Here is a 9,845-nt window from a genome sequence, read left to right as displayed (position 1 = left end):
TGAAGTACCAGGTGTAACTGGTAAACATGGAAATAATGGTATTTATGTACGAACAATATATATCAAAAAGTCAATCAGAATGGATTGATAATTTTTATAAACAAAATGGTTATCTTGGTAAGTTGATATAAACAAAAAAACAACTGACTGATTAATAATTATTGTATTTTTAATTTAAATTTTAGAATATGATACATCAACTCGACTTGGTATATCTGATTCAAAAAATTATATAATACGTTATTTTTCTCAAGATGAATTGACATTACTTGATACAGTTGCTATTGGACCATCAATAATTAATCAAATTGGTGCAAATATTGAAGATGTCATTGCAAGAAATCCATTTATTGATATATATCGACTTTTACCATCAGTATTTGCACCATTTATTGTTTCTGATGAATATTTAAAAATATAAAAGAAAACACTTGGATCAATAGCTAAAATAAAAGCTAAAGAATTTGTTGATAATGGTAAATGGTTACAATAAATTGCTGATAATAAAATACGTGGTGGTTCATCACGTAATATTGAATCAATGAAAATTGATAAAAAAGATGAACGTAGAAAAAAAGCATCAAGTGGAAAAGCTGGTGGTGGTGGACAAGGGCCTGAAACTAAAACAAAATCAACAAAAAAAACTATTTACATGGAAAAAATAATGATTATGATTTACATAATGATAATGAATTATCAAAAAGTAATAAAAAAAATGAGCTTATATTTATAACAGTTGATGATTTTAAAAAAAATTAGCGTGTTGCGAGTACGCGCGGGGGAAGTGAAACTTCTTTCAGAGTAGTTTCATGTCACGCTGAGTATTAATAATAATAATAATAATAATAATAATAATAATATTAATCCTGACAATAATATTCGAATATATAAATATTATTAGTTAATAATAATTATTAGTATTTTCGACTATTTAAACTATTTATCTACTAAAAAAATGACGAAAAGAAAAATTCAATATCATGTTTCTTCGATACCTCGAAAAGTATTCGAGATATTGAAGTTCTGTTGCGACCAATATTTTTTGCTTGCAATGACGTTCTAATATTACTCATAAAATCTTGTCTCTATAAATATCGTAATCTTGCTAAAAATCCCGAAATCGAAAATAGAAAAAGCTTTTGCGGCACGGGTTAATGTTGAGTAAAAATTCTGAAAATTTGAGAGAATTTTTTTTTATATATTTTTAACTAAATGAGGGGGTGAGAGTGATCAAATTCCACCATAGCCTTTTTAAGGACCACCCTAATCTACATGTATTAATATTGATTAATTTCAGGAAATATTCAAATGTATGAAGAAGCACGATATTCTGGAAATGAATAACGTTTTAGATTTGCTGAATGATTGGAAAATCGACGTGAAACAAAAATGGTAATAGAGAAATATCTAAAAAAGTAGAATTACAATCAAAAATAGATAAACCAGTTGCGACTAAAGAATGAAGAGGATTGTGTATTTTTAAAAATTTTTATGTTAAAGAAGTTAATATGACAGAAAATATGAGTACAATATTTATGGTAGACAGTAGATTTTTATCTAGACACACCGAGTGCCTAAACAAGTTTAAATTATGACAAAGTCATGGATAATAATGGTACATTTTGTTGTTTGGAAAATCAAACTTAAAAAATACTTGTGACTAAAATTTTTGTTGTTTTTTATCAAAATTTTATGTTGAAGGTATTTATTTAACATAAAATAATAGTATGCTATTTTTAACTAGACACACCTAGACAAGTTTGAATTATGACAAAGTGATGGAACAAAATGGTACATTTTGCTGTTTTAAAAATAATCTTAAAAAAAACTTGTGACTAAAATTTGTGATGTTTTTTTTTTGAATTTGTATGCTAAAGGGATTGATTTGACAGGAAATAATAGTACAATATTTTTAACTAGACGCATAGAGGGCCTAGACAAGTCTGAATTACGACAAAGTGATGGAACAAAATGGTACATTTTGCTGTTTTAAAAATAATCTTAAAAAAAACTTGTAAATGAAATTTGTCAAGTTGCTTTCTAAATTTTTATGTTAAAAGGGTTAATTCAACAGAAAATAATAGTACACTATTTTTAACTAGACTGTTTGGAAAATCGAACATAAAAAATACTTGTAAATAAAATTTGTAAAATTTTTTTATAAATTTTTATGTTAAAAGGGTTAATTCAACAAGAAATAATAGTACAATATTTTTAGCTAGTCCCATAGAGGGCCTAGACAAGTTTGAATTATAACAAAGTGATGGAACAAAATGGTACATTTTGCTGTTTTACAAATAATCTTAAAAAAAACTTGTGACTGAAATCTGTGATGTTTTTTTTTTTGAATTTGTATGCTAACGGGGTTGATTTGACAGAAAATAATAGTACAATATTTTTAGCTAGTCCCATAGAGAGCCTAGACGAGTTTGAATTATGACGAAGTGATGGAACAAAATGGTACATTTTGCTGTTTGGAAAATCGAACATAAAAAATACTTGTAAATGAAATTTGTAAAATTTTTTTCTAAATTTTTATGTTAAAAGGGTTAATTCAACAAGAAATAATAGAACACTATTTTTAACTAGACACACCGAGTACCTAGACAAGTCTGAATTATGACAAAGTGATAAAACAGAATGGTAAATCAAACCTAAAAAATATTTGTTAATCAAATTTTTTATAACTGTGAGATAAACACTGGTTTTCCTAATATAAAAAAACAAAAGTGACTCTTAATTCGTAATCAACATTTTAATTGTTGTAATAAAACAGTTTTTTGTTAATTACTAAATTAAAAAATAACATGATAAATTATCATTTTAAATAATAAAATTGAAAAACAATTTAAATTGATGAATTTAATTTTTAATTTGCATGACAACTACATTTTCCGATCGGTACTTGGTCTTACCGATCGAAGTATAGATTTTTAGTCATACGACTGAGAATCTATAGATAAAGCGCACGGCGACCCGACATATATCAAAATCGAGTTTCATGTCCCCTTAACAAAAACCAATATCTGTTTTTTTTATACCTTACATAACTTTTTCAAAAATCATCTTACTAGTTTTTTCTTAGTTTTAATGGATTATTCGTGCTGAAATCTACAACCAAGGCTATACTCGGAATTTTTTCAACAATTAGTTTACTTATAATGAGCAATTGTTTATAAAAAAAAACCGAGTAAGTGCTTTATACAATGAAATAAACCACAAAAGAGTTATTTCTTGACCATTTTTATCTATGTAGCTTGTAGAAAATGTTTCAATGAATCTTTTGACGGTAGTACGAGCTCTTTTAATTGATTAGTTAATTAATTAATAAAAATTTAAACAATTGCGAAAGTGGTTATTTGATAATTTTTTTAATAGTTGTTGAAATTCAGCGTCAGATAGTGGCACGGAATTTTAGTGATTTTTCTATAATTCCCTAGTCTTCCCCACACAAATTACAGAAGCGTATTAGTGTAAAAACTGAATGACAGATGGCGGTACTTTTATTGACAATAAAAGCATTATCTTTTTTATCACAAATAATTGAAGGATTAAGAATTTAATCATTTAATTTATTTAATTGTTATACATATTGCATATTGTTGCATATATAATAATTGTGAATAATATTGAACCAAAAATGATGTAACCAAACGCGCCATCCCACCGGAGTTTTGGAAATTTTCAATTTCCAATTGATAAAAGACCAAAGATCGCCCGTTATGCATTTTTTTTTTGTTTATTTTTAAATCAAAATTCAGATCCGATTTAAGTCTACATTCGGATCCGGTTTAAGTATAAATTTGGATCTATGCTGGATATGCATTTTGCAATCCGATTTTGCTAATGGGTCCTTATTACAAACGGATCCGTATTCCCTGATCCGATCCGGATCTCTACCGGCGTTACATTCAGATCCGAATCGGATCTGGTGAACTGGGTCCAAATTGGACCTTATATCAGGGAAACCTTATCCGAATCGGACCAAAATTCCCACTCAGGCAGATTAAATCAAATCAAAAATTTTGACGATAACATTTATATTCATTTATTTTTCAAAAATTTATTTATAGTAATTCCTAGTAATATGACGACAAAATAAAAATTATAATATTAAATTATTTACAAGAATATCGTCATATTCACGATAATCTCGTAATATTTACAAGAATATCGCCGATAATATCGACGATACGATAATATCGTGAAAATTTGACGATACCATACGATAATGCCTGGATTATCGTATCGTATCGTATCGCGGCAATAATATTGAATAATATTTAATATTATGTAATAAATTGGGAAGTGAACGTGGAATAACGATAATAATTTTCACAATTTACCTTCTTTTTATTTTTAAGTTTTAGTTTTGCCCTGCACAATTAAGTAACAATAAGCGGGATTAAAACCAAGGGAAAATTTTGTGGTAATAGGAATAAAGAAAAAGGGATTAAAGTTTCAATAAATTTTGAGACGCAACTTTGATTTTGATATTGCAAATTATATGGAATATATATATATTCAAAAGAAATTATAGAACTTGAGTACAGTATGATTATATTTTGATTAAATATTTGACCAAGACTACCTTTTAAATAGAAATGCCGCGATACGATACGATACGATAATTGGCTGATTATCGTATCGTGTCGCAAAAGATGATTGTCGTTATCGTATCGTGTCGTCTAAAAATTCGACAAAAAAACGGATTATCGTGTCGTCTTATTATCGTATCGTCATAGGTGTTGTCGTATCGTATCGGGTATTATCGACATTATCGACGATAATTTTTTTGTTTGAGTATAATTTACGGGGAAATTTTAAAATATTTTTTGCATACAAAAGCATTATAAAAGCAGGAAGAATTATCTTAAGGACAATAAGTAAATTACATGAATTATCTAAGTAAAAATTATTATACTCAAAATTTATTATGTTTAAATTCATGGTTTAAAAGTTCATTGGCAAATAATATTGAAAAAAAACTTGAAAACCAAATTAAAAAAAAAAAAAAGATCTGGTAACGTTTGTTGGGGCGTGTGGCCTGCGTTACCGTTGAAAAATAAAAATTTTCAATACTCCGGCTAGGGCCGTGTTAAATTTTATCTCTTAAATGGTTTTTAAAAGTAACAATACAATAATAGTACATTTTTTTTTATTTTTCTGAAAATCGATTTTTTTTTTTTTTTTTTGTTCAAGTTAAGGCAAGCTATAACTTCTGTTAGAATCAACGGAATGACTTCTTATTAAGCTCAAAAAACGTAGTTTTTAAAACTCTATCGCCCCTTAAGGAGTTTCTCCTGATTCCAATTGTCAATTTTTTTCTATTTTTGAAACAAAAGAGACAAAAATATTTCAAAAATTCTATTTTTTACTATTTTATGAAAACTATAATTTTTTTTGAAAAAAGTTTCGACTAAAAGTTGTAGGATTTTACCACACATGCTTTTTAAGTCTTATACAAAGTATCTAGGACGATTTTGTCGAAAGTTAGAGCGTTTTTCAGAAATTACTCGAAAACTAGGAATGCAATAACTTTTGATAAAATTGTAGTAGAGACTTCGTATTAGGCTCAAACAACGCGTCTTCTGAAACTCCATTGCCCTTCATGAAAAAGAGCATTATCTGTTCAGTCACTTTTTTTTTTTTTAAAAAAAACTAAATTTAAAAAAAAAAAAAAATCGGTTTTTTTTTAATTTTTATGAAAAATATGATTAATAGATCAAAATTTTTTCGGAGAGGCGATAGAATTTTCGAATACGCATGTTTTAAGCCTAATATAATCCTAATATAGGGTTCTGACCTATTCACCATGGCATCTGGTGGCTGATTAGTAAACTATTTCTGGATCTGGGAATCATGATAATAATATAATACGTACAGGACATACCAACACACACAAATAGTGAGGTGGTAGTGATTCGTAGCCAAGTGTCAAAATACGTGTATACAGATTTAATATTATAAATATTAATAAATAAATTGATTATTAAAAAATGATTGTCGAGGCTAGTATATTTTTAGAGCGAATAAAAAAAAAATAAATACATAGGTATATATATGTTCAGGAGAGAATTTTATCAGTCGCGCTAAAAATAATTTTAATTTAGAATTTCATATTTTTTGAGAGCCCAATAAGTGCCTAATCAAAAACAAAAACTTGAAAACAGTAGATCGTCTTTTAGTGTGGAAAAATTTATCAAGAATGATCAATAATAACATGATAAAAATATAACACTTAAATAATACTGTATTTGTTATTCAAACGACGCGCCAAAAAGGATCCGGAATGCGCCATATTGGCTCACGGACACGGTTAGTGTGTGTGCGTGCTACTAAACCCCGCCCATAGGTCAGATCCCTATAAGCCTAAGTCTCTAACACCATTTCATCATGAGTTATCGTTTGCCTAAAAAATGAAAACGGCACAAGCTATAACTCAAAATAGAGTTGTCGCAGAGGTTTCATATTAGGCTTAAAATAATCGTTTTTCAAAATTCTATAACTTTTTCAAATGAATTTTTATCGTACGAATAGTATTTTTCGTGCAAAAAAAAAAACACAATTTTTTTTTTTTTCGTTTTTCGGGAAAAAAAAAATGGCCGAATAGATAATGTTTTTTTTTATTAGGGGCGATAGAATTTCCAGAGCCGCTTTTTTTGAGCCAAATCTGAAGTCTTTACGACAATTAGTTATGAACGTTTTTTTTTTTGGGGGGATAAATCCAATACTGCGGCTGAGCCTTTCGGCTCCTAGCCTCTGTAATATTATAACACATGCAACAACGGTTTATATAATTTATATAAAATTATTATTAATTATCATATTATTATAATTTATATTACTTTCATATTGTTAGATTAATATGTATCTAATATTATATGTTGCAGTAATCTATTTTTACTTTAATTTAATATTTTGTGGAGTTTAACAATATGAAAATATTGCTTTGATTTAAATGTATATTTTTTCCGACATTATCGCGATAACACGATAATTTTATCGGTTATCGTCAGTCAAATATCGTATCGTGTCGTGACGACGATACGATAAGAAATGGCATTATCGTATCGTTGTCGTCACTATCGTATCGTCTTGTCGCGATATTATCGATTATCGCGGCATCTCTACTTTTAAAGAATCTCGCGATGAATTTACGTTAATAAAATAGGTTAAGTACTTAATAATTTTTGACAATTACATTTATGATTCTGGAGTAATAATTTTAGTAATTACTTACATTTGTATGACGAAAAAACGTGTGACAATCGGATTGACTTATATCTGACCAAAACTTGGAAGACGGACTCTGACGGTGCGGCCAAGGCCTCTGCGCAATACTTAGGGCTTCAGGCAGCTTGATGTCGTGTATGAAGTTGAATTGTTGTTCGTATAATTGATGTTAGAATTGTAATGATTTTACTTGAATGAAATGATTTTACTATGCTCGAATTTTTCTATTGAAAATAGACTGAGTTTATACTTTATACTGTTAAAAATTGAAAATGAGACTTAGAAATCCTGAGTGCTTGTACAGAGATTTAGGCTAAGTCAATAAAATGAGTTTTAATTCAGTTTGCAATTACTGGGTGCTAATCGATCGTAACTGTGGGTCAGTAGTTCGATTAGTTCCAATTAACTGTTTGGCTGTGATGAATGAACTGCCTTGATTTCGGACGTGTGGCCTCTTTTAAAGAGAGGGCCTTGTCGCTGTGTCACACTTATTTCGCGGACTAATTCTTAATTTTTCTAACTAGATTCCGGCGTGATCGACTCGTCAGATTCCGTGCTTTCCATTAATTAAAATATTTAGTCAATTAATTTTAACGCATGTTTATATTTATTTTAAAGATAAAATTGAGCTTGATTTTATCAGCTAATAAAATCAGTTTACTTGGTCTGTTAATTATTTTAAATATTGTTCGGAGTTTTTAGGTAGTCGTTGATTGGTCATATTACTTAAAATTAGTTTTCGATTATATTTTATAAAAATAGTACATAGATAAAATATTTTGTATTTTTCCAGATACAATGGAATATATTTATTTTACAACTTATAGTTGTATTAATTTTAAATTGTATTTCAAACTAGATTCATAAAATTGGTTGCGTTCAGAATTTATAATTTTCTGTTGGTATGCATGTAATAAATGGTGTAGTTCACACTGAGATTAATGGTGGGCCTTATTTTAGCTGTTGAGGTCTGTTCATTACGGGTAGATGGCGCGTAGACCTCCACTTTAGGCTTTAATGAAATGAAAAAAATTATGTGCCGAATATTACATGTATTGGTACCGTAGGATATAACAATTAAATTAAATTGGTATATTTATATAAATGTACGTAAAACATATACTTTATCATTATTATCATGAAAATATATATATTTTTATTAAATACTTTTCATTGTAAATATTGTTTTATTTCTTAAACTGTGATCTCATTTTTCTTATACTTTTTTTTTATTATTAATTTTTTGGTGTATCTATGAATGACTACATAATACTTGGAAATACTACACCATACTACATAAAACTACGAATAACGACATGAAATAACTACAAAAGTTGTAGTCAAAAAATTACAAGTACTAAATAACTAAACTGTTACTACGCCATAACTATACAATCAGAGTGACACCATGAATACACCAATGAATAGCCCCTCGCATATCACAAAGAATATCTTGAATTCCTAACATAATTACAGTATTATTATAATATATAAATTTTATGAATATGAATTGTCAATACCAACAGAAAAATCAATGATAGAAACTTACAGTTTTATTACCGGAATCACGCATAATTTTTTTTTTTTTTTTTTTTTGTTGTGATAAATATTATCATTAAATTTTTTATTTGATTTTGATTACTTTTAAATTAATTGAAATATAAACATGTTTGATTAATGTTGGTTTAACAATATTTCTTCGATTTATTCGATCATTTGCACTGTTATAATAATTAAAATATTTGGTAAATAAATGAATAATCTGATTCAGATCTGAATCTAACGTGAACTTCTCTTTAGGTGCATGCCCGTGAACAATGTTTTCAGTGTTGTCGTCCTTTCTCTCTTTTTTTCTGTCTGTTTCTTTATTCTATCTTTATTTAATGTTTAATTCAATCTCCAGCACACTGAGAGAATTAAAACGTGAAATATCATTAAAAATACTTTTATAATCACAAGGTAACATCGCCAGATTACGTTCTAAGGTCTACAACTTAATATTCTCGTGGTAGTATGTTAATTTCGCAGAGGAAAAAACGAAGAATTCACGGGATAGTACATTGAAAAGATGAGTTTATTTCTTGAGTACAATGTATTATTTCCTTGAAAGATAATTTCTTGGCAACATTAATTCCTTAGCTACATTTTTTTCTTCGCTACTGCTTTTCCTTGGCCATTTTCAATTATTCAATAAATAAAATACATGTCATTTTATTTTTCAAAAATAAAAAGGTCCAAGAAAAAGCAGTAGCTAAGGAAAAGATGTAGCTAAGGAATTAATGTTGCCAAGATATTATTTCCTTGAAACATAATTTCTTGGCAACAGTAATTCCTTAGCTTTATTTTTTCCTTAGCTACTGCTTCTCCTTGGACCTTTTTATTTTTGAAAATTAAAATGACATGTATTTTATCTATTGAATAACTGAAAATGCCTAAGAAAAGCAGTAGCTAAGGAATTAATGTAGCCAAAAAAATTATGGGGTAAGCAACATTTATTCCTTAGCAACATCTTTTCCTCAACTACTGCTTTTCCTTGGTATTTTATTTATTTGTTTAACAATTAAAGTTAATGCAATTTTTTCAAATAAATTTAAATGTCCGAGGACAAA

The 9,845-nt window shown here is 28.0% G+C and overlaps 1 pseudogene; it reads left to right on the top strand.

Moving 5' to 3' along the window:
• LOC122850438 overlaps positions 1-738 on the top strand; it is a 4,131-nt pseudogene extending 3,393 nt beyond the window's left edge.
• Positions 739-9,845: the final 9,107 nt, after the last annotated feature.

Source organism: Aphidius gifuensis, linkage group LG2, assembly GCF_014905175.1.
Source record: "Aphidius gifuensis isolate YNYX2018 linkage group LG2, ASM1490517v1, whole genome shotgun sequence".
Classification (NCBI taxonomy): Eukaryota; Metazoa; Arthropoda; class Insecta; order Hymenoptera; family Braconidae; genus Aphidius; species Aphidius gifuensis.
Note: the sequence above shows the minus strand (reverse complement) of the source record. Positions and strands in the feature narration are given on the sequence as shown.